Source organism: Euprymna scolopes, chromosome 30 (assembly GCF_053919585.1).
Source record: "Euprymna scolopes isolate OS-2025 chromosome 30, ASM5391958v1, whole genome shotgun sequence".
NCBI lineage: Eukaryota > Metazoa > Mollusca > Cephalopoda > Sepiida > Sepiolidae > Euprymna > Euprymna scolopes.
This window is the reverse complement of record NC_136511.1, coordinates 5,409,983-5,432,098: the sequence shown is the minus strand read 5'-3', so window position 1 is coordinate 5,432,098 and position 22,116 is coordinate 5,409,983. Positions and strand designations below refer to the sequence as shown.

The 22,116-nt window shown below is 33.7% G+C and overlaps 1 long non-coding RNA gene across 1 annotated transcript in view; it reads right to left on the bottom strand.

Moving 5' to 3' along the window:
- The window catches only part of LOC145254641 (uncharacterized), a 48,969-nt gene that overhangs the window by 5,763 nt on the left and 21,090 nt on the right, over positions 1-22,116 (bottom strand). Inside the window, exon 2 of the long non-coding RNA XR_013863784.1 lies at positions 4,152-4,355. This is a non-coding gene — a long non-coding RNA (uncharacterized LOC145254641). The remainder of the gene's footprint in view (positions 1-4,151; positions 4,356-22,116) is intronic.

The window sequence follows — 22,116 nt, the reverse complement described above, 5'->3', positions numbered from 1 at the left end:
AACAAAATGTAACACATTAGACGATGTCACCATCGCACAAGCAGAAGTTGCGTGCGTCGAATTTAAGCATAGTCAATCGAACGTACGATGATTTAAATGCTTTCTGTATTTATTTGCTTCCTCACAAATAAATTAGACGCAAGGTCGTTTTTAATGTTAGGAAAAACCAGCTTCCCCAAAAAGGGGGGTATTCTGGCAGTATCCAAATGAATAGTAATTGTCTCAGTAAGAAGGGTTTCCCCTACATTGACCGAGAACCAATCCTGAAAGCCAAGAACGCTTTGCCGCTTTTTCAAACAGTTTCGCTTTATACGAAAAAGCCAAACAAACACCTGAGATGACGCCATAGTGGGAATTTTGTTTAACTCGATCAAAAAAAAAAAAAAAAAGGAAAGAAAAGATGTCTGTTTGCGAATACGAGATATTACAATCTGGGAAGTATGCAAAAAATTCTCGCGGAATCTAACTGATGCGAGAACCCCAATGCAAAATGTCTTTTATGCACATACACAAACGCTTGCGCCCATTTTGCCTTTCATAGATTAGATTATTTAACTTGTATTGTTTTATGAATCTGTAGCAGTCATAAATAAAGACATTTTCTTTTATGGAGAACTGCCCCTGTTAGGTGATTTGGTCACCCACTGACTACTCAGCTTGTAGGGCGCATGGATTCCATCTGTCCTGTGAAGAACTACTTCAGCCCTTTCTGGGAATCAGCCGATCAGAAGAAAGAACCCTGTAGAGTTGAATGTAATAAGCAAAGAAGAAAGCACCCGCGTGTGTGTGTATTGTGTGGTTATACAACTTACCTTCGGATGGGATGGGATGGGAGAGAGAGAGAGAGAGAGAGAGAGAGAGAGAGAGAGAGAGAGAGAGAGAGAGAAATTAAAGATGGCAGCGATTTATTTATTAGGTGTAGTCTCGTGGAATCTCACAAGATCTCATCTTCCCCTGCACATGTGTGCAAATGGAATGGGGTCAGTTTTCTAATAAAATGTCTGTTGGCAGAGGTTGTTGGGAGAACACGTGCTGGAAGTTGAGAGAGAAAGTCGACAGTGACGAATTCTAACTGAACTTTTGCTTATAGTATTTATTTTATTTTGTTTTGCTGTTTACCAGCCCATTTAACTGCAAACCCTAAAGGCAACAAGAACAGACGTCCATCCCCCTATTCACTGGACGCTAAAGCATTAACTATATTCGCCCAAAGATAACTGCTGATAGACCTTCGACAGTTTGAAGAACTTTTTATATTTCTTCATTTGAATACTGTCCAATTTTCTTTCCCTTATATCGAACGGTGTACGTAATTAAATAAATCCTTTTGGTGTTATAAAAAATAACTTTGTTTTTGTTTTCGTGCCAAGGTTTTCATTACATGCTACTAATTTATACAAATTCGTCTCATTTCTATGAATCAAGTCATGAGTACATGGTAATGATCAATTTACATCTATAAATATAAAAGCGAAAATGTATGTATGTTTGTATGTATGTTCGCTTTTTCTGTATGTCTACAAAAGGCTTTTTTCAGAGAAGCGGTCGGTCGGTTCACAACTTTTTAAAACTTTTTATATCACATATATATCGTAATATCTCACAGTTAACAACGAAGCTCGCCTGTCTATTTAATTTGCTCGACTTTGGGAAGATAAATATTCAACATTTGTCGCTCGCCGCATGTGGGTTAGTCTTTTTTTTTTACATAGGCATCACCACTTATCAAGGCCAAGAGGCCACTCAAGGATAAGGGTTAAAGAGTGTACAGTAGAAATTGGACAACATAGTAATCATTAGTAATGAAAATTTGGTAAATTTGATAACTTATATAGAACGGCTCATCAAGAACTTATTTACGTTAGACTTGAACACAACCATATTGTAGTCAGCTGGAAAGCAGGAAAATGGAAGACAATTCCACAGGCGTGCAGTTCTAAGAAAGAAGCTTTGTTCATGGAATCTACGTTTAGGTTTAGGCACAGATTTTTTCCTATAACATCTTGGGAAGCGTTCCCGCAGTAAATGAAATACTATCCCGCAGTCAAACTTGACCTCATTAACTCATTAAAACCGGCACCTGCCAAATTCAAGTAATTAAATAAATTCAAACGTGTTTCCGTTAGCATCTCGCGGTGGGGCAACGATTAACGTTGCACGTTTTTTTTTTCACACTTTAATTTACAATTTTGCCTCAAGGGTTCGGGTTCGATCCTCATACTTACTTACCAAAACAATTTTTACCCCCCCCCCCCCCCGGAGTTTCCACACACACCTCCAAACACCCGGGCAACGCCAGGTACCCCTCGCTAGTACGCTATAAAAATCAGTTGGATTTTCCCTGTTAAACCTAAACAGCTATGTATCTGTCAAATCGATATTTGACTCGAACTAGCCACTCATTTAAATAACTTACCAATTGGTGTCATTTGGAAATAGAGTTTTGAAAATCAAATCTATTACTTGTATAGTTTACAGACCAAGTTGAAATTATAAGGTTATTATTTAGATTTTGCTCAGGACGCATGGCATCGCCACAAACGTCCACAGTAAATAGTATTCAACCAGATTCAGTTCCTGATATTAAACCTTGTCCGTAGTATATAACTTTCCAGTGTCAAGTTCAGTTTCGCAAATTTTATTAATTCATTTATTAAGTTGTTAGGTGAAAGTACAGAATAGTTAACAAAGTTCCTCCTCTCTATGTTTAGAATGGCTTTCTAAATAATGTTATTTCAGCATAATTAGTAAACTAGAGAAGATTACTTAGAAAGCCATTCTTAATATGGAGAGAGTGGAGTGTAACTATTCTGTACTTTCAGCTAACAATTTAATAAACGAAACAAAAAATTGAATTTAACTCAAAGATCTAATCTAAAAAAAAATTTTTTTTAATAGCATGGTACATAAACTGTACAAATATGAAAACATGCGAAGGGTTAAGTATGGGTTAAAAATTTTGGAACTTATGCAGAATACAAATCATGCTAAAATGACCTAATTATTTAGAAATCCATTTTTAACATTGAAGGGGGGTAACTATTCTTTACTTTCACCTAACAATTTAATAAACTGTAAAAATTGAATTTAATTTGAAAATCGCCACAAAAGTCCACAGTAAATAGTATTCAACCAGATTCAGTCCCTGATATTAAACTTTGTCCGTAGTATATAACTTTCCAGTGTCAAGTTCAGTTTCACACATTTTATTAATTTATTTATTAAGTTGTTAGGTGAAAGTACAGAATAGTTAACAAAGCCCCTCCTCTTTATGTTAAAAATGGCTTAACTTACCACAATCTGTGTCATTACAGTCTGCTTCTTTGAATCATTTTATCATCCTCCATTTTTCTCTGTCTATTATTCACTAGCAGGGTGGAGGGGTGCCCGGCTTTGTCCAGGCATAAAATACATTTAAATATGATATTTTAATTTGTCTAAATTTCGTATATATTATTATAGAGTCGTTATTTAAAAAGTAAAAAAAAAAAAAAAAAAAAAGTATTTGGGTGCCATGAGCTAGAATCGAAACCAAAAGTAAAACTGTAGCATCCAAAGCTGGTGACGTTACCACTGTACCAACGTGATACGCATATAAACTGATTAAAAATAAAAAATAAACTAAGATGAATGTACAAAATTTATGACGATTAAAAAATTTTTTTTTGACCCCTTTTGACCCCTAAAAACTGTTTTAACCGGCTAAAGACCCATAAAAGAAGGGCCCATAAAAAATCCAATCATATGAGGCCTCTAGTACTGCTTTACAACTTTTAGTATCGAAAAAAAAGATAGAGTTTTAAAATATTGAGACAGACAGACAGACATATAGCCGTTTATATATTAGATTAACTAATTATTTGCATTGTAGCAGTCATAAATAAAGACTTATTTTCTCTTGTAGAGAACTCTCCCTGCTAGGTAATTTGGTCACACACTAACCAATCATCTTGCAAAGCGCATGGATTCCATTTGTCCTCTGAAGAACTGTTTCAGTCCCTTTGGCAGTCACGGTTTAATCTTTAGTACTTATTCAATATCCTCTGAAATTAATATGACCTGCAATAATTTTGTGTCATAGAATTGAATCAAATTATTACAAAAGTTTGTGTGTTTTTTTTTTAATGTTTTTGTGTGTTTGTTTTACTGACCTTTTGTAGACATTTTGGTTCCTAGTTTACTTCAGTTTTTCCTCCAATTTGTGCAATAAATTGAGTTTGTAAAGAATGGCACAGCCAACGGCCATGACGAAGAAAATGAGGGCCAACAATGGGAAAGCCTGCACAAGATGATGGAGATGTGGAATCGGCATCTGGACTCGGTAACAATCACGTCAATCCGAAATTCAAGTTGACCTAAAGAGATAAAAAAATAATAGTTTCATAGTTCAGTGGAATGAAACACACACACACACACACACACACACACACACACACACACACACACACACACACACACAACGATACAAGACACATACACAGCTCACATTGCTTTTTTTTCTTTTCTTTTATTTGGGGGCCACCATAGGATAAGTGTTAGGTAGATGGTGAGAAATGCTATAATGATCAGTAATGGTGGAACTTGGGTAGGGCTTAATTATTTGAGAGGATGACTCAACAGGAACTTATTTACATTAGATTTAACAACGACCATGTTGTAGCTAGCTAGGAATCAGCCCCACAATATTGTGTTCCATGGACGGACAGTTCCAAAAAAGAGACTGATCTATTAAACTCATGTGCATACAAGTTCTCACATAAACTCTCTCTCATACTAATGGAACGCAATATGAACACAAACAAAAAACACCTGTTCCGCTGGCCTGCTTCCTGGTTGAATACAACATGGTAGCCTTCAAATCCAATGTAAACAAGTTCTTGTTGAGCCGTCCCCATAAATAATCAAATTCTACCCAATTTACACTATTAGTGATTACTATACTACCATCTTATATTCATTAACCCTTATCCTCAAGTGGCCTTTGAGCCTTGATAATCGGTGACTCCCAAATGATTAAAAAAAAAAAAAGAAACGAACCGTGTGCAAAATATATGTGCAATTGCAGCATTAAATGACCCAACAACAATATTTTCCTTACGTAGCGTTGTTATATTTATGATTTTATATTTTAGAAAAGGAATTCAATACTAACCTGCATTTGGATCGTTTTCCTTATTTCTAGGGCCATGACAACAGCATATTGTTTTCCTTGTTTTGATTCTCAGGTATATATCCATTGATATGTATTTTATGTAGAGTCATGTGGTTCTCGGTTGATTAATTGTATCTAACTGTGTTGGATACATACTCGAGAGTAAAAACAATGAAAAGAGTATGCTGTTGTCATAGCCCTACTTAATTACCAAAAGAAAAAAACAAGTTTCCAAGAGGCGGTGCAAGCTGTAATTTCAAAGTCCACTTGTCAACAAATCAGGAGAGAAGTTTTTTTTTGTTTTTTTTTACATGGAAGTCACCACTTATCAAGGCTTGGAGGCCACTCGGGGATAAGGATTATTGCGTGTACAGTAATCAATGGGATAATATCGTAGTAATCGCTAGTAATGGAGATCTGATAAAGTGTCTTACTTAAGGGGGCGGTTTATCAGGAATTTGTTTATATTGGACTTGAAGACATCCAAGTTGTAGTCAGGTGGGAAAGAGGCAGACGGAAGAGAGTTCCACAGGCGTGCACTTCTAAGAAAGAAGCTTTGTTCATGGAATCTACATTTTGATTTAGGCACAGATAAAGAATGGGGAAAATTACTGACAGTGGTTTCAGCCAAGTAAAAAAACAAAACAAAACGAAACACCTTCAAGGTATGAGTGATTGAAAACAAAAGATGTGTATTAATGAAATAATCAAGATCTATCTTCTTTTACATCTCCATGTTTTCATTTGCAGAGTGATTAATGGAGTTTGGTTTGGTTGTTTTTGTTTTACGGCATATCAACTCTTTTCGGGTTATTTAAAGCTGAATCCAGTTATTTTGGAAATATTATTTATGTTGCATTCAGTTATTTTGTAAAAGTTTTTTTTTATTGTTCAAGCTCTTTGTATCTTCAATCATCAGTTTGTAGCGTTTGGTTTGGTTATTTTATAGTAGATTTTATCATTTTTTTTCCCTGCCCTGCAGAACATGAATGAGTTTTGTAATGGGAGAAAGAAAAGGGTTACAGTATAATTGTTTGGTACATTTAAAGTTAGGAAACCAGTCAGGAAGTGAAGGAGATAGAAAAAGAAAGGGGAAATGAGAAGAAAAAAAGGGGGAAAAGGTGGATTGTTGTTTTTGGCTTTGGTTTTGCAGAATATAATTAAGTTTTGCAAAAGGAAGTAGAAAAACAAAACGCATCAATGTTAGGTGCATTTCATCTCAGGAAGCCAATATCTTCAGACAGCCTGATCTGGTAGCACCAGGGAGTGATGTGGTCCAGTACGCTCACATTTGCACGCTCTCACTCACAGAGTGATACATTGGATGATTAGAACACTCTCCGCTGGTGCAATCTTTTTTTCATTTCGTGCCCATTCATGAACCGTTTCCCTGGAGACGTTGTATTGCCAAGACAAATCATACCTCTCTTCTCATCTGTCACAATCGTGTTGTGAGACGAGAAGGAACTCATGTACTAAAATTATATTTCTATAGTACACGAGCAAGGAGACCCGATGTTGCCCGGGATTGAATGATGATCACGAATATTTCACACTCCCACTTTTTTTATTGTCATCAAAATCCATGAAATACCCGGGAGGAAGCTTCACATGCCTCCATGCAGTAACTTAGTTTAAAATAGATGTTATTCTGCGTTGCACTCTAGAGAACCTACTGTTTCTTTTATAAAATTATTTTATATAAACTTCTTTCCAGTTAACAAAAAAAAAAATAAATAAATGAAAACATTAAGAAATTCACGTGTGGGGTTTCAACCTACAGACCACGTCATGCAAACAAAAAAAAAAGAAAAAACAAAAAAAAACATGTAAATTTTCAAATTTTCTAAAATTCTTTGCACTTAATAAAAAAAATTAAGAAATTTACATGCAGAGTTTGAACCTACAGACCACGTCATGCAAAAAAAAAAAAAAAAAAACAACAAAAAAAAACAAGCTGTCAACTTTCCCACAGTAGAATTTTCACAGCCCGTTGTTCTATCATTGTTGCTAAGCAATGACATGAAAAAAAATATCTTTACCGATGCTAGATAAATTAAAATAACGGTTCTGATTATCGATTATCGGTAATTATTGGGGGTATTCTGAGACAAAATTTAACTAAGATCACTCCCAGACTTATACACTTAAGTTCTATAAATTTTAAAGAAAAACTTTTCTGTCGTTTCGGAGTCTATAAAAAACGAACTCACACACAAAGACAAAGTTACATTTATATAATGATAGATAGATAGATAGATAGATAGATAGATAGATAGAAAGAAAGAAAGAAATACATGCCAGCTGAACCAACCTGTCTTACATTTCTGCCTTACATTCTTTCCATTTTTTATTTCTGGAGTGACGTCACTGAAAAGTTCAAAGAGGATATAACTCCTTATTACTATTACAAACGATTCATTGTATACAATTAATTAAACCCAAGTTGTTTCTGAATTTTTGAGATCAGGATTAGTTATTTGGATTCTTCAAATTAGTGGCGTAGTGGATAAAGTACTTAGTAAAATTCAGTTGTAAGTTACGCTCTTTATATAAAACCGGTGAATTTTCAAAAATTACAAAAAAAAAAAATCCTCCAAAAAGCTAAAAATGGTGAAAAAAATATAAAAAAATAAAAATGGAACCGAATGTTATTTCTACTTATTTGGATGTAAACAATCAAAACAACGCGATTTTTAAAATTCTCTCAAAAATGAAATAAATGATCAATTTTGTTAATTTTTTTAAACACTTATTAAAAAACAAACAAACAAAAAAAAAACAAACAAACTAAACTGTATATAAACTGCAATAAAATGATAATTTAAAACCTTCTCATATTTTGCACCCTCCCCAACGCCATATTATCAGAAGATTTTTGAGGGATTGATTTCATTTTTTTTTTTTTTTTTTTTTTTTTTGCATATGAACATGAACTGATATAATGAGATAAAACATCTTTAATTTTGGGTTCCAATCGTTGCTGATTTATACAATACTAGCATTTAAGCCTGGCGTTGTTTGGAGGTGTATGTTGAGCAAAAAAAAAAAAAAAAGAAGAAAAAGCGGTCAATTTTTTAAAACTTTGACCCCTATTATAACCTCTTAACATTTATTGTTTTGGGCTCAAATCAAGTTATTAAGTTAGACCCATATCAAAGGAACCTATATCTAAAATTTCAAGTGTTTAGACCCAAAAGGTCAAATCGTTGAACTTTGACCCCTTAACAGCCAAATTTCTGGCCGAAAACCGATTACAAAGATTTTCCCAAATCTCAGTACCCTGTATATCAAATTTCGAGTCTGTAGACTGAAAAGTTATTGCATAGGGAAATATACAGAGAGACAGACAGACGCTTTCACTTTTATAGATATATAGAGTTCCCGAGTCGTTGCTATTTGCTGATGTTTTTTCTTTCTTTTTTTTTTTTCTTGTTAGGGAACGCAACCTCGGCGTTCCTCACAAACTACTTTTGGTTCTAATAAAATTTCTTATGATGAATTTTAGAAAAAGAAAGAAAAAAAAATCGTAGGTTACTTCATTAAAAAAAAAAAAAAAATTAACACTTCAGTTAAAAACAATCTTACAAAAAAGCGAACAGATTCTAAAAGGAAGAAAAACGAAAAAGAGAAAAGAAAAAAAGGAAAAGAAAAAAAGAAAAGAAAAAAGAAAAAAAGAAAAGAAAAAAGAAAAGAAAAAGAAAAAAGAAAAAGAAAAAAAGAAAGAAAAAAGAAAAGAAAAAAAGGAAAAGAAAAAAAAGAAAAGAAAAAAAAGGAAAAGAAAAAAAGGAAAAGGACAAAACTAATCTTTATTTTTCAGTTATCTAATAAAATAGTACAAACTGGTGACTGACTTCAGTAAAATGGCGACACATGCAAGCACGGGTGTTAGAATTTTTTTTGTACCAATAATAGTGCATCCCCCCTGTTTACATTTATTATTTATACTCTGGTTCTTATATTTGATTTTTTGAATTTCGTATCTTTTTTGATTCTTAGTTTCGTACATTTTGGGTTTGTACGAAACTCCCTTTAATTTGAAGAAAAAGGAAATGCTAGCTCCTTGATGACGTCATGAGCCTAGTGTGAAATTCGCCCTCTTTTGAAATTCTGATGACAAGGAGACTGGATGTCGTTTCATTGCCCGGCGCTGTAAATGGAATTTTGACAAGCCTCCTTCAAAGAAGAAAACCCGGCAAGTATACCCCCGACACGCGACGGGGTGAGCTTCTCAAGACTATCTACGTGGCTATGGTCTGCACGTATTTGGAAGGAGTGTAATGTTTTAAAAAATACCTTATTTTACGTGGCCACGGTATGCACGTAATGAAGGAGTATAATTTTTTAAAAAGGACTTTAAATCGAGAAAAAAAGAAAAAGAAAAAGGCACGTGCCTGACTGGTTTTCAATTTGTGAGTACGTTCCAAAAGAGTGTGATTAGGAACTATTATTTTGAATCATAATATACGACATCTTCATTATAAGAACCAGTGTTATTTTTTTTTCATTATATATTGTTACCTTGGCATTCTTCGTTCTTTGAATTTAATGTCCGCAAAGGGAAAAATTTGCAACTAATTTTATTGTAAATAAAATCTCTTCTTCGTTTTGAAGCAAGACCTTTATTTTTATTCTTTACCCTCCCCCCCCCTTTTTTATTTCATGCTTTTATTTTTTTTCAGGGTAGTTACTTCCATGTCGAATCTATCTGGAAACAAGATAAATTTCCGACACGGGTCACCCTACAAACTGGTGATCCCGAAAACTATCAGTAAATCAATGACATGCAACTATATGCCTCCTTACAAACTAGTGACAGAAAATTTGTAATTCACGCCAGTAATCGCTCAAAATTCGAAAATGAAACAAAATATGAGTTCCCTAAAAACTTGACCCTGGCTTCAGTGAATTAGCGGCATTCAAGAAGGGCTGACTTACACATATCTCACCCATAAAAATAAACCCTTTCTGGCTAAATAAAAAGTATTATTTAAAATGTTTGTGTTTGTTTCTGAGTCGTTGCTATTTGCTCATATTGCTTTTTTTTTCTTATTAGGAAAAAGTGTTTCGACCTATGCTTTCGTCACCGTCATGAATTCAGAGACCTTCTCCCTATAAAAATAATTTAAATATTACTTTGTTCTGGCTACAAATTACGATATTCAAAATGAATAATAAAGGAAATTCTGTCGGTTAACCGGTTCCATATCAAACCGGAAGTTAATTGTTTTAGTTTTTTTCTGCTTAATTGCGAATTTCCTCTAGATATACATATCTATATATATCTTTTTCATATTTCATAATACTTCAAGCCAAAGGTAAGACTTTTACTGTTATATTTCACTTAAATAATGATTGAACAAAAACTTGAAAAAAGATATAATGTATATTTGTTGGCACGGCCAAAACGGAAGGAGGGAGTAAGTATTTTTGTTGGAGTCTCTCTTTAAAAATCTACCAAAAATCAAGTAATTATCCAATCAATACGAAATTTTCACCGATTATTAAGTGAAGAATGAACTTTATAATGGTGTACTTCTTTTTTCATAACCTAAATTATATATATATATATATATGTATATATATATATATATACTAACTCTACCCTGCCATGCGTTGCAGTGGCTCAATTTGGTGTAATGAAAAATCTAATAAAAAGAGAAAATGCATGTTTCTTATATTCTTAATACAGCAATCCACTCCAAAAAGTGAAAAAGAAGGCGAAAATGAAAAAAAAATAGTACTCTTGCAGAATTTGATCTGGATCCTCAGGAGTTTCCGTCAAGCATGGTTTGGGCTCGACCAACAATCAGTGGATGAAGCCAAACGTAGCAAAAATGTTGAAACGCTTAATTTTTTTTTTTTTCTGTATAGAAAAATGTGAGTTAGTAATTAATATTTGGGTGATGGGGGGGGGGGTTACTATACACAGATTCGAAAAAGTTGTCCGAAAACAAATAAATGAAAGAAAAGCTAAGATAAGTTACATTTTTACCTAACTGGATAATTGATTAGTGTTTTTATGTAATGTAAAATGTTTAATCGGCTCGAAAAACAGAAATGGTCGCAGACTCTGTTAAATAAGTTAAGTTTGGGAAAGTAAGTTGAAAACTAAAAACTATACAAAACAGTGTCAGAAACCCACCGAATATATGTTACCATGACCTAGGCTGGTATAATCGGTGGGTTTCTGACAGTAGATTTTATTGTTTTTATGTAATGTATAATGTTTAATCGGTTCAAAAACATTCAATGTTTATCGGTATATTTGAAAAATAAAAATGGCGGCAGACTGTATCAAACACGTTAAGTTTGGGGAAATTTTTGAAAACGAGTTTAAACTAAAAAACTATACAAAATACTATTAGGAACTCACTCAATATATGTTACTGTGACGTAGGCTGGCATATAATCGGTGGTTTTAAACTTTTGCGCGATACAGGTGACGACTTTTAAGAGTCCCTTTTAGTGATTACCTGGTTTGAGAATATTTGTACAACTAAACGGCAAATCTGCCCCCAAAAAATCTGGTATTATTTTACTTTAAGGCCCGTTTCACGTTCGTATATAACGAAATATTTTATTGTAGATTTCGGTATGCTAAAAACGAATCTGCAAACCGTTTCTGTCACAAAAAGAAAGTTTTCATGATATGAAGAAATTACTTTTTCGAAAAGTGGGTGATCACTTTTCAATGTAAATTTAATTTAGAATAATCACCCACTTTCTGGCCACCTGAGAGAGGGGCATTTTTCTGTGTGCTTCTTGGCTAAAAAGTTTTTTGTTTGATTTATTTTGCATGGTAATAACCCCTGAACTCTGGGACTATTTTCCATTTCACAGCCGTAGCCTTTGTTTACGCTATGCGCGAGCATAAACGAAAGCTGTTTAGCCAATAAACATGGGAAAAAATCGCCCCTCTCTCAGGTGGCTAGTAAGTGGGTGCTCATTTTAAGTTAAATTTACATGGAAAAGTGATCACCCACTTTTCGAAAAAGTAATTTCTTCATATCATAAAAACTATTTTTTTGCGACGGAAACGGTTTGCAGATTCGTTTTTAGCACACCGAAATCTACAAAAAATTTTTTTGTTATATATGAACATGAGACGCACAGCCCTTTATGGAAAATTGGTGCTATTGCTATTGATCCGCGCTATTTTTTAAAATCGTATTTCCAAGTTTAATTAAAGTTTTATGATATGTTTTTTTTATTCAATTGTAAGGTTAAAGTATAGAATAGGTACAAAACACCCTCCCCATGTTAAGAATGGCTTTTTAAATAACGTTATGCTTTCAGCACGGATCAATAAGTGCACTAGTAGCGGAAAATTTTATCAAAAATCCGGGGAAAAATAGTTTTCAATAAAAACAGCAAATGAATTCGATAGAAAAAAATGGATGCTATTTTTTATTTTTATTTTTCTGCACTGCGTGTTTCTTGGCTAAAACTTTTTTGTTTGATTTCTTTTGCATGGTAATAACCCCTGAACTCTGGGACTATTTTCCATTTCACAGACGTAGCCTTTGTTTACGCTACACACAAGCATAAATGAAGGCTGTTAAATATGCACTCACGTACTAAACTGCCTTGTTAAAAAACCTTTACGCCAATAAACATGAAAATAAATGCCCCTTTCTGTGGTGGCCAGAAAGTGGGTGCTCATTTTAAGTTAAATTTACATGGAAAAGTGATCACCCACTTTTCGAAAAAGTAATTTCTTCATATCATGAAAACTATTTTTGGTACTCCTTGGGTGTTGAGTTCCATGGCGACCTGCAGAATTATTTCATGGTCGTTCCCTTAGTTCCACCCCTCTCAATCAAGGCTAACGCATGCGCACATAACATTTTATTTTTATTTATTTACTTACGTTGCCTTTCGCACTTTTACAAACATTATTTATGTTGGCTTAACTCTTTTCATAAATAATAAAAAAAGTAATTAAACCATTTATTGATAATTTGTCACGTGTACAAACATTTATTTATTTACGTTGGCTTAACTCTTTTCATGAATAAAAAAAAGTTTTACTCTTTAAGGATAATAAAAGAAAAAAGTTACTAAACATTTATTAATTTCTCACGTATTTACGTTGGCTACTATTAAGTAGATAGTAAAATGTTGTAATTCAAAAGTCATCAACGCGTGGTGCAAGTGAAAGGCTCATTTCTCCCAGAAATGAAATGGCGGAAAGTCTCGCAGTTACGAAAAATATTTTTATTTTATTGAATATTTTTATAATTCACAATGTTAAATTATTTTAACAATATGAAAACATTCCTTGACTTTACGGTAATGTAGAAATATGGTTTTATCGATTTTGAACGAACCAAGAATCACATTTATATATATATATATACTGCTTACAAAACCCCCTTCTTTACTTGTGGATACAAATATGCTTAAAATAATCAGCCGCAACCGAACAAAATATTGTATTGTAGGGAGAGTGAGGATTGTAGATAAAACAAACAAACAAAAAAAAAACAACAGCTCACGTATTAGATTTTAAGGTTGAAAAAAATCCGAATTTTGAATGTGTTTGATTTTTCATCTCTTGTGTTCTGAAGTGTGAAATTCGTTGAATATGTTAATAATGAATATTATCTTTCAGATTAGCAATAAAAAAAATAAAAAAAATGAAATATTTTCATTATTTTTACGAAAAACACTACTTTAAAATCTTTAAAAAATAAATAAATATTTTTCTTTTAGTGAGCCCAATATTGCTAATATACCATTAAATAGGAAGTGATTTGAAGAATCGATACCAAAAAAGAAAAAAAATCGATAAATAACTGCGCATTTTGCTGAAAATAGGATAATTTCTTTTGACAATTTATTATTACTCGATATTAACTTATCTATGGTATACCAAGCATGATACTAGATCAAGGAGTTGTCTTCAACACATACAGCGCCTAGCATTCCTAAAATGGTCACCCATCTGATACTGGCCAGCCTCATCATTGCTTAACTTTGGGAGTTATGTAGGCAACAAATATATATATATATATATATATTAGCGTAATGGTTCGAAGCCTTGACTGTCGTACGGGTGATTGGGTTTCGATCCTGGCTTGAGGTAGTAGCCTGTCTAGCCGCACTGATGAGCAGTGACACAGCGAAACAGTACTGTATGTGGATGACAATATATATATATATATATATATATATATATATATATATATATATATATATATATATTTGTTTATGAAGAAGGAATTAAACCATCCACTTAATCGTCAAATCAAACGTTAAAAATACATTAAAATTTACATGATTAAATGAAGTTTATTTAGTCCTATCAAGCCTACCGTAGTTTATTTTAAACTATCATTAAATATATATTTTTTTAATTTCGCCACGCATAATTTATAAAGTGATATAAAATTTGGAATTATTTGAAATTCAGGTATTTATAATATTTTTTCATATTCTTATAACAAATCATCCTAAATATTATTTAGACAAAAAAAAAAAATTAATTGGTTCAAAAACTTTTAAAAAATATTTTAATGTTTTATCCATCGACACAAAAATGGCGGTGAATTGTGTGGTTTCGGAAAATTTTAAATGTAAAATTCTATTAAAGATAGTAGAAAAAGTTTTGGATCTAATAAAGAATAGATACCCTGTAGCAGACGATGCCGCCTGGCGGTGCCAGACGCACATTTCAACTAACACTTTTCTTTTAAATCTTCAAAAGTTTTCTAAATATATTTAAAAAAAAAAATGCTGGTGAATATTCGAGCATGTTTGCTATTTGACGTGTTTAAAAACAACCGACGCCATGTGCTTGTGCCAATGTCAAGGTCGAATCACCGGTGTTAGTTGAAATGTGCGTCTGGCACCGCCAGGCGGCGGCGTCTGCTACAGGGTATCTATTCTTTACTTGATCCAAAAAGGGATCCAAAAAGTTTTATCATTTTGTTTTCCATATGATAAAATCCAAATTTTTATCTTTTTGGAAAAAAAAGTTGCTCAAGAATAATGGATTTTTAATAAATTTTAATTCGTTTCTATAAAAAAAAAAAACGACTTTTTTTTTTTTTCATTTTTTGGCCGTACCTATATATTTGTATTAATTTTTTTCTACGTTTTTAATGTTGTATAAGACCTGTTTGTCGTATATTTACGACATCATTGTTATTTTCTCATTTTTTTTAATGTTTTGTTTATTTTGTGACGTTCAAATCAAATTTCATCCGTTTTATTCAGTGTAAAATAAAAAAATGTTTATAAGTGATTTAAACCCCGATCCTTCCTTTTCCATATAGAGTAAAAATTACGATGATTGAATTTCATTTTATTAGTTTTTACCTGCATTTTTTGTTATACGTGTCGAAAATTAGTATCATACTTAAGTTTAAACAGTTTATGTAAGAGGAAAAAAAACAAACAAAAAAACAATCGAAATCTGAAGAGGGCTCTAAAGTCTTGTTGAAACCAACATCATGCAGTCATGCACACTTAGCATTGTTTACCGTTGGAGTCTTGGCGAGAAAGAACTAATGCTGGTATTTTGGCACTTCTACATGACAGTGACATGGGGCTAACGTGTGTATTTTAGTTTCATAACCGCTGAGAGATGTCGCTTGTCAGACAAAGAATAGCGGTCGATAACTCTTCCTTTTCTGAAAGTGCGTGCAAACTAAAATTATATTTTGCTATATTTTTATACAATCTTTCTGCACGCCCCCCCCAAAAAAAAACAAATTATTCTTGAACTCCTATAAATGTTTCATGTTTTTAAAATTATATTTTGCTACATTGATAAACTAAAATTATATTTTGATATATGTTTATTAGGCATTGCCAAATGAATATGAAAAAAAATATGTATGATTCCGTGACGTCAGACTTGTGTTAACTATACGAACTATGGAAAAGCAGAAGCGACTTAATGATTTTTTAAAACCTTTGTTTATCTTCTTCAAACTGCAATTAATAATTATCTTTGTTATAATTTTGTTAGGTTTTAAGATTAACACAGTTTCATGATTAATAATATTATAAACATTTGTATATTAAATACCAAATATGGTTTTACGAGTGTTTACTTTAGGTAACTACCTGCTTCCATATTTTGTTCGGTAAAAAGAGACAAACAAAATATGAAGGGGGGCTACAAAATGCTTAATATTTGTGCAATAATATTTTCAAATCGGTTTTAATCTGGCGATAAAATAGCTGACAAGAGCCATGTTTATATTAAAATTTAATATTAAAAAAAAAAAAATTAAAAATAATTAATTAAAAATCTATGTTATAACGGAACATTTTGAAATAATAGAATTTTAATCCTTTTAATCTTGTAAAAATTAATTAATTTTTAGGAAGTTTCTTTTTCTCGAAAATTCAACTGATTATAGTATATATTAATTCGAAAACACGCTATTTAAAAAAAATTACTAGTATCGACCCCTGTTCTTTGAATGAGAAACGCCCTCTATCGGCCACTCTTGAAACTAAAATACACACATTCGTCTCATGACTGTCTTACAGAAGTGCCTATGTTTCTGACAAAGAGGGAAGAATCGCTGTTTTCTGGGTCAGAATCTATTCCCCCAATCGTTGGCAAGTTTTCGACCTTGAAGTATTTTTCAACTTTATGCCTATTCTGAAGCGATTTCCATAAAAAATTATTACCCAAAATAAAATTAATTACGTTATTAAAATTAAGAGATTAGTTAAAATTAATTACTCGGTTGAGACTAATTACACGGTTAAAATTAAACCGAAATTAAAAAAAAAAAACAACAAAAACAAACAAAAAAACTCACCTTCAATCAAATTATATTGCGATAAATTTAAATTGATTTAAAAAATAAAATACATGATAATAGTTGAAAACGTTTTTAGTTAAGGTTTAACACGTAGATTGAATAAGGCTAGATTTTCTTAATAGTTTTGAAGACAATGAAAACGAGGCTAATTTGATGATGATGATGACAATGATAATGATTATAATATTCGACCACATAATAAAAGCATGGTTGCTAAAAACAAAAGTTTGCTTTGGTAGGTATAAGAGTTGGGGTAGGGGGATAGAGTATTTTTTATGCAGATTCCCACACCGAATGACCCGGCAGTTTAACAAGTTTCCTCGATTTAAATGTATAAAAGTATTCTTCATGCATTTTTTTTCTGTCCTTACAAAATTCACAAATATTGAGTGACAGTGGTTAAGTGGTAATCCAGTTAATTCCACAAAAACACTTTCATCCAATCCAGGGGTATCCAAACTACAGCCCGCGGGCCAAATCCGGCCTGCAGAAGTCTTTAATCTGGCCCGCAGAGCTCTTATGAAAAGCCTAAAAAATATTTAGGAAAGAGTTTTAAAAATGAAAATGTGTGAAAATAGTGTGGTGGTTTTTTTTTTGTTCAGAAAATAATTAAAAGAATGAGCTTTGGGAAAACCAGATTCATTAAAAAAAAAAAAAAAAAAGAAAAGAAAAGCAAAGCTAATAACCAAAACATTATAAAAATACGCCAATTTCTTTCTTTTTTTTTTTTGTTTGTTTGTTATAGTCAGTTAACGTACTTCTTAACTTTCGGCGTGTCTGTTACCGGAAGCGGTGACAAAGCAAATCAGTTCCTTCACTTTTATGGTTCTTCAGTATTTCTATAGGGAGAACGATTTATTGAATTAAAATCTAAGAAAAGGACACTACTGAAAAATATACAGTAAAAATTAACAAAATTATACAGATAAAATAACACAATTAGACTTTATTTGCACTTTTAATAATTTTTAAACGTGTTTTCAATAATTCTGCATAAAAAGAGCGCAAAAAGTGTTTTCAATAATTTTTCATTTAAAAAAAAAATCGCAATAATCCTTAATATAAATAATTAATTAAATAAGACCAAAAATCTGTTCAACGATTATTAAATAAATAAAAAAAAAAGTACAGACACGGGAGATATTGTTAGAGAATAGCCGAGTAGAACCAAGCAAGCAATGATGAGTGGACAACAGCGATTTGAAGTCATGTTTTGACAACATGTCAAACTCCATAACCAGTCAGTTTGCACCGAAAAATCAAACGAAGACTAGAAGTGACGTGTCACATGTCATGTGTTCCAGTTTGCGCAAGCTTAGTTGGCAGTTGGATTGGAGACACCAAAGAAGATAGGTGAGCTAAAAACAGGTCACCCCATGAGGAAGAGGGGACCTCAGAATAGAGACAGAACCCCCTCAAACGAAAGATCGTCCTTCTGCTATGACTGATACCTGGGAGTGAATGAAATACATAAAATATCATATCGTCTTGGGGCCTGTCTTGAAGTGTTCCTTTAAACAGATTCCAGCCCCTCCCCTCAATGACAGTTGATGAACCTCCTAGAAGAAACAGCAGAGCAGGTATGTCGTTATGTTTATGTTATGTGTATTAAATGTTCTGACACGCACGCACCAACACCTAGAAGAGTCACGGGCCGTAAGATAGACATTAAAGATCTGAGGACAATAGTCCGTTACACAGCAAACACAACGTACATAGTTACATAATATAGTCCGTTATGATAAGAACACAACGAACATTTTTTTAGTGCCACGCATACATTCAACACATCACAATTCAAACAGATGTACACACGGTCATATACAGTATATACACGGTTATATACCCCCCCCTACAACACAACAATATAGGCGTGAGAGAAAAAAGCGAAGGGACTGATTTGCCGCATCAACACTTCCGGTAGCAGACACACCGGAAGTTAGGAAGTACATTAGCTATTACCCATATTTTTTATTTTAGCCCGTGTAACTAAAAAAAGTCAGCAATGTAACCCCCCCCCCCCAACGTTCGAAAACTGCTGAGATACCTGATCTAACTCATACCTGACCTTGTGTCTAACCCATACCTGGAGACGAGATAAATAGATTACTATTTGCAAATATTTATGAGGGTACGTGATTGGGTGAATAAATACCTTCATAGCCTAGGATCAAAGTGTTGTATCTGTTTAGTCTCAAGAGATCACCATTTCACGTATTATTTCCTCCCCGTGTAGAGGTTTATTGCCTATCATCTGTATACGAGTTTTTATTAATTTTGAATTTTAAAATCTTATTGTAATTAAAAAAAAAAATGTTTACATCTTCCACGAACCAATTTTAAAATCGATAGAAATATTTATTTATTTATGATTAGCTGAAACTTCTTAATAGAAAAAGAAATGGTCACATTTTATGAAGCATCGTGTATGTATGAATATTTAAAATAGAAATTGAATCTAAAAATTATACAATTTTAAAATGAATAAAATCTATTATTATTATTATTGGTTCACATGGAGCTTTCACACAAGTCAGCAAACGATCGGTCTGGAGACCTGTGGTGTTCTCTGGAAGCTGAGTGACAACAAGTCACCCCAGACGCCCAGCTCTCTCCACCTCCTTCGATAGCACTTGCAGATAAATCTGCGTCCTCGCTACAGCATCATACCATTGATTTCTCGCTGGTAGTGGCCATTGGTTTATACTGGAATTTGAGTGGCACTAAGCCTCCCCACGATCCCAGTTCTCTTTGCGCTTATCCAGCGGAGGTCTGGCCAGCACTCTCTCCTCGGTCTTTCCATCTTCCTTGACCCTTCTCGGACCTTTGGTATCACTTTTCTATTGGGGGGGGGGAATGGTGATGAGACGGTGGGGGGATGCATTATGGTGGTGTAGAACTTGTTGATATGCAGCTTCGGCATTCTTCATTCCCTGTAACGCTTCTTTGTTATATTGTCTTGTGTTATTTCCCACATTCTAGGGGTTTCCTTAATATTTCAGCCGTTTTCTTTATCGTTAGGCGTTGTATTTTTGCAGTTATTCCTCTGATTCCAATTTCTGCCATTCTTTTTTCGAAGTTTTTCGGAATTGTTCCTAGTGCTCCTACTATTATCGGTACTATTTTGATTTTCTTCATCATTCAAATCCCTTTTAACTCTCTGGCTAGCTCTGTGTATTTGCTTCGTTTCTCCTTTTCTTTCATACTCACCCTGTGGTCAGCTGAGACAGCAAAGTCTACGATTTGACAGGATTTTTCTTTCTTGTAAATTATTACATCTGGTCTTCTTGCCTGGATGGGTTGCAGGTTTATGCTTGTATCATTTGTCTGTATGCTCAAAATGCAGTTGTTTGCATAATTCCCAGTGCACGACCCTCCCCACTTGGTCATGCCTGTTTTTGTATCCCTTTTGGGCCAGTTTGCTGCATTCCCTTACTATATGGTTTATTGCTTCGTCTCCCTGTCCACATAGTCTGCATTTGCTGTTTTCTTGTGTTTTATCGATCCTTGCTTTGATATGGTTGGTTCTTATCGAGTTATCTTGTACTGCAGTTATTAGAGATTCAGTTTCCTTTTTGCATCCCTGTCCAGGTGTTTTTGTTATTCTCATCTTTTGTCATTGTTATGAATCTTCCGTGGAATTGTTTCTCTTCCCATTTCTCGTTTTGTTATTCGTCTCTCTGTTTTCTGTTTTGTTGTTTTTTCGGTGTCTCTCGCTGCCATAATTATCCTTTCGGTGTTTTGCATTATGTATTTTTCTAGTTTTTTTTTTCGTATCCTTCACACAGTCTTCTATACAGATCAGTCCTCTTCCGCCGTCTTTTCTTTTCACGTAAAGTCTGTCAGTATAGTCCTTTGGGTGTAGTGCATTATGCATGGTCATGAGTTTCCTGGTTTTCTGGTCGAGTTGTCTCAGTTCTTCTTTTGTCCATCCTATAAACGGTCCAGAGTATCTTACTAGCGATACTGCCCATGTATTTATACCTTTTATTAGGTTTCTGCTATATAATTTCGTTTCCAGGAGTTTTCTTGTTCTCGTGAGGTATTCCTTTCCAATTTTCTCTTTCATTTTTGTTGCTCTGATGGTTTCCGCTTCCAGAATTCTCAAGTATTTATAGTTGTCTTGTTCCCCTAGTGCCCTCATTTCTGTTTGGTTGGGTAGTTCCATGCCTTCTGTCGTTTCCGGTTTTCCCTTTCTTATAACTAGTTGTGCGCACTTCTCCATTCAAAATTCCATTTGGATATCTTGGCTGAAGATTCTGGTAGTGTTGATTAGTGTCTCTAGCTCCTTTTCGGTCCTTGCAAATAGTTTCAGATCGTCCATGTACATCAGGTGGTTCATTTTTTCCTGCGTATTGGAGAACTTGTATCCAGCTTGCCACTTTCTCAGAATACTGTTCAGGGGCATCATGACTATGATGAACAGTAATGGTGATAGTCTCCTTGAAAGATTCCTCTTTGTATGTTAATTTCTGTTATGTGTTTTCCATCAGCTGTCAATTCCAGTCTCCATGTTTTCATTGCATTTTCTATTACATTGGTGATCCCGCTTGGTATTTTATACATTTTTAGGCATTCTATTATCCATGCTTGGGGGATCGTGTCATATGCTTTTTTGTAATCGATCCATGCCATGGCTAAATTCTTTCTCCTTTTTACCTCCTTTAGGATCTTTTGATCTATATATAACAGGTCATGTGTTCCTCTTTTTCCTTTTTGGCATCCTTTCTGCTCCTCGGGGATGAGTCCACGGTTATTCAGGAAGTGGTAGATTTGTTCCCTCAGTTGCGCTGTCAATATCTTCCACATAGTTGGTAAGCATGTGATTGGCCTATAGTTGCTAGGGACGGTTCCTTTCTCCGTGTCCTTCTGTAGCAGTTTAGTTCTGCCTTTTGTCATCCAGTCTGGTATGCTTGCTTCCTGTATACATCTTCTCAGGTTTTGGGCTAGCCTTTTGTGTAAGGTTGTGAATTTTTTGAACCAGTATGCATGTATCCCGTCGTGCCCTGGTGCTCTTCAGTTTGCCATTTTTCCTATGGTTTTCTTTAGGGTTTCCTTGTTGATTTCATTCACTGTTCCTTCTTCTATTTGTTCTAACTCTTCTTTTATGTCTTTCAGCCATTCGGCATTTCTATTGTGATCTCGTCGCTCTTCCCATATTTTACTCCAGTA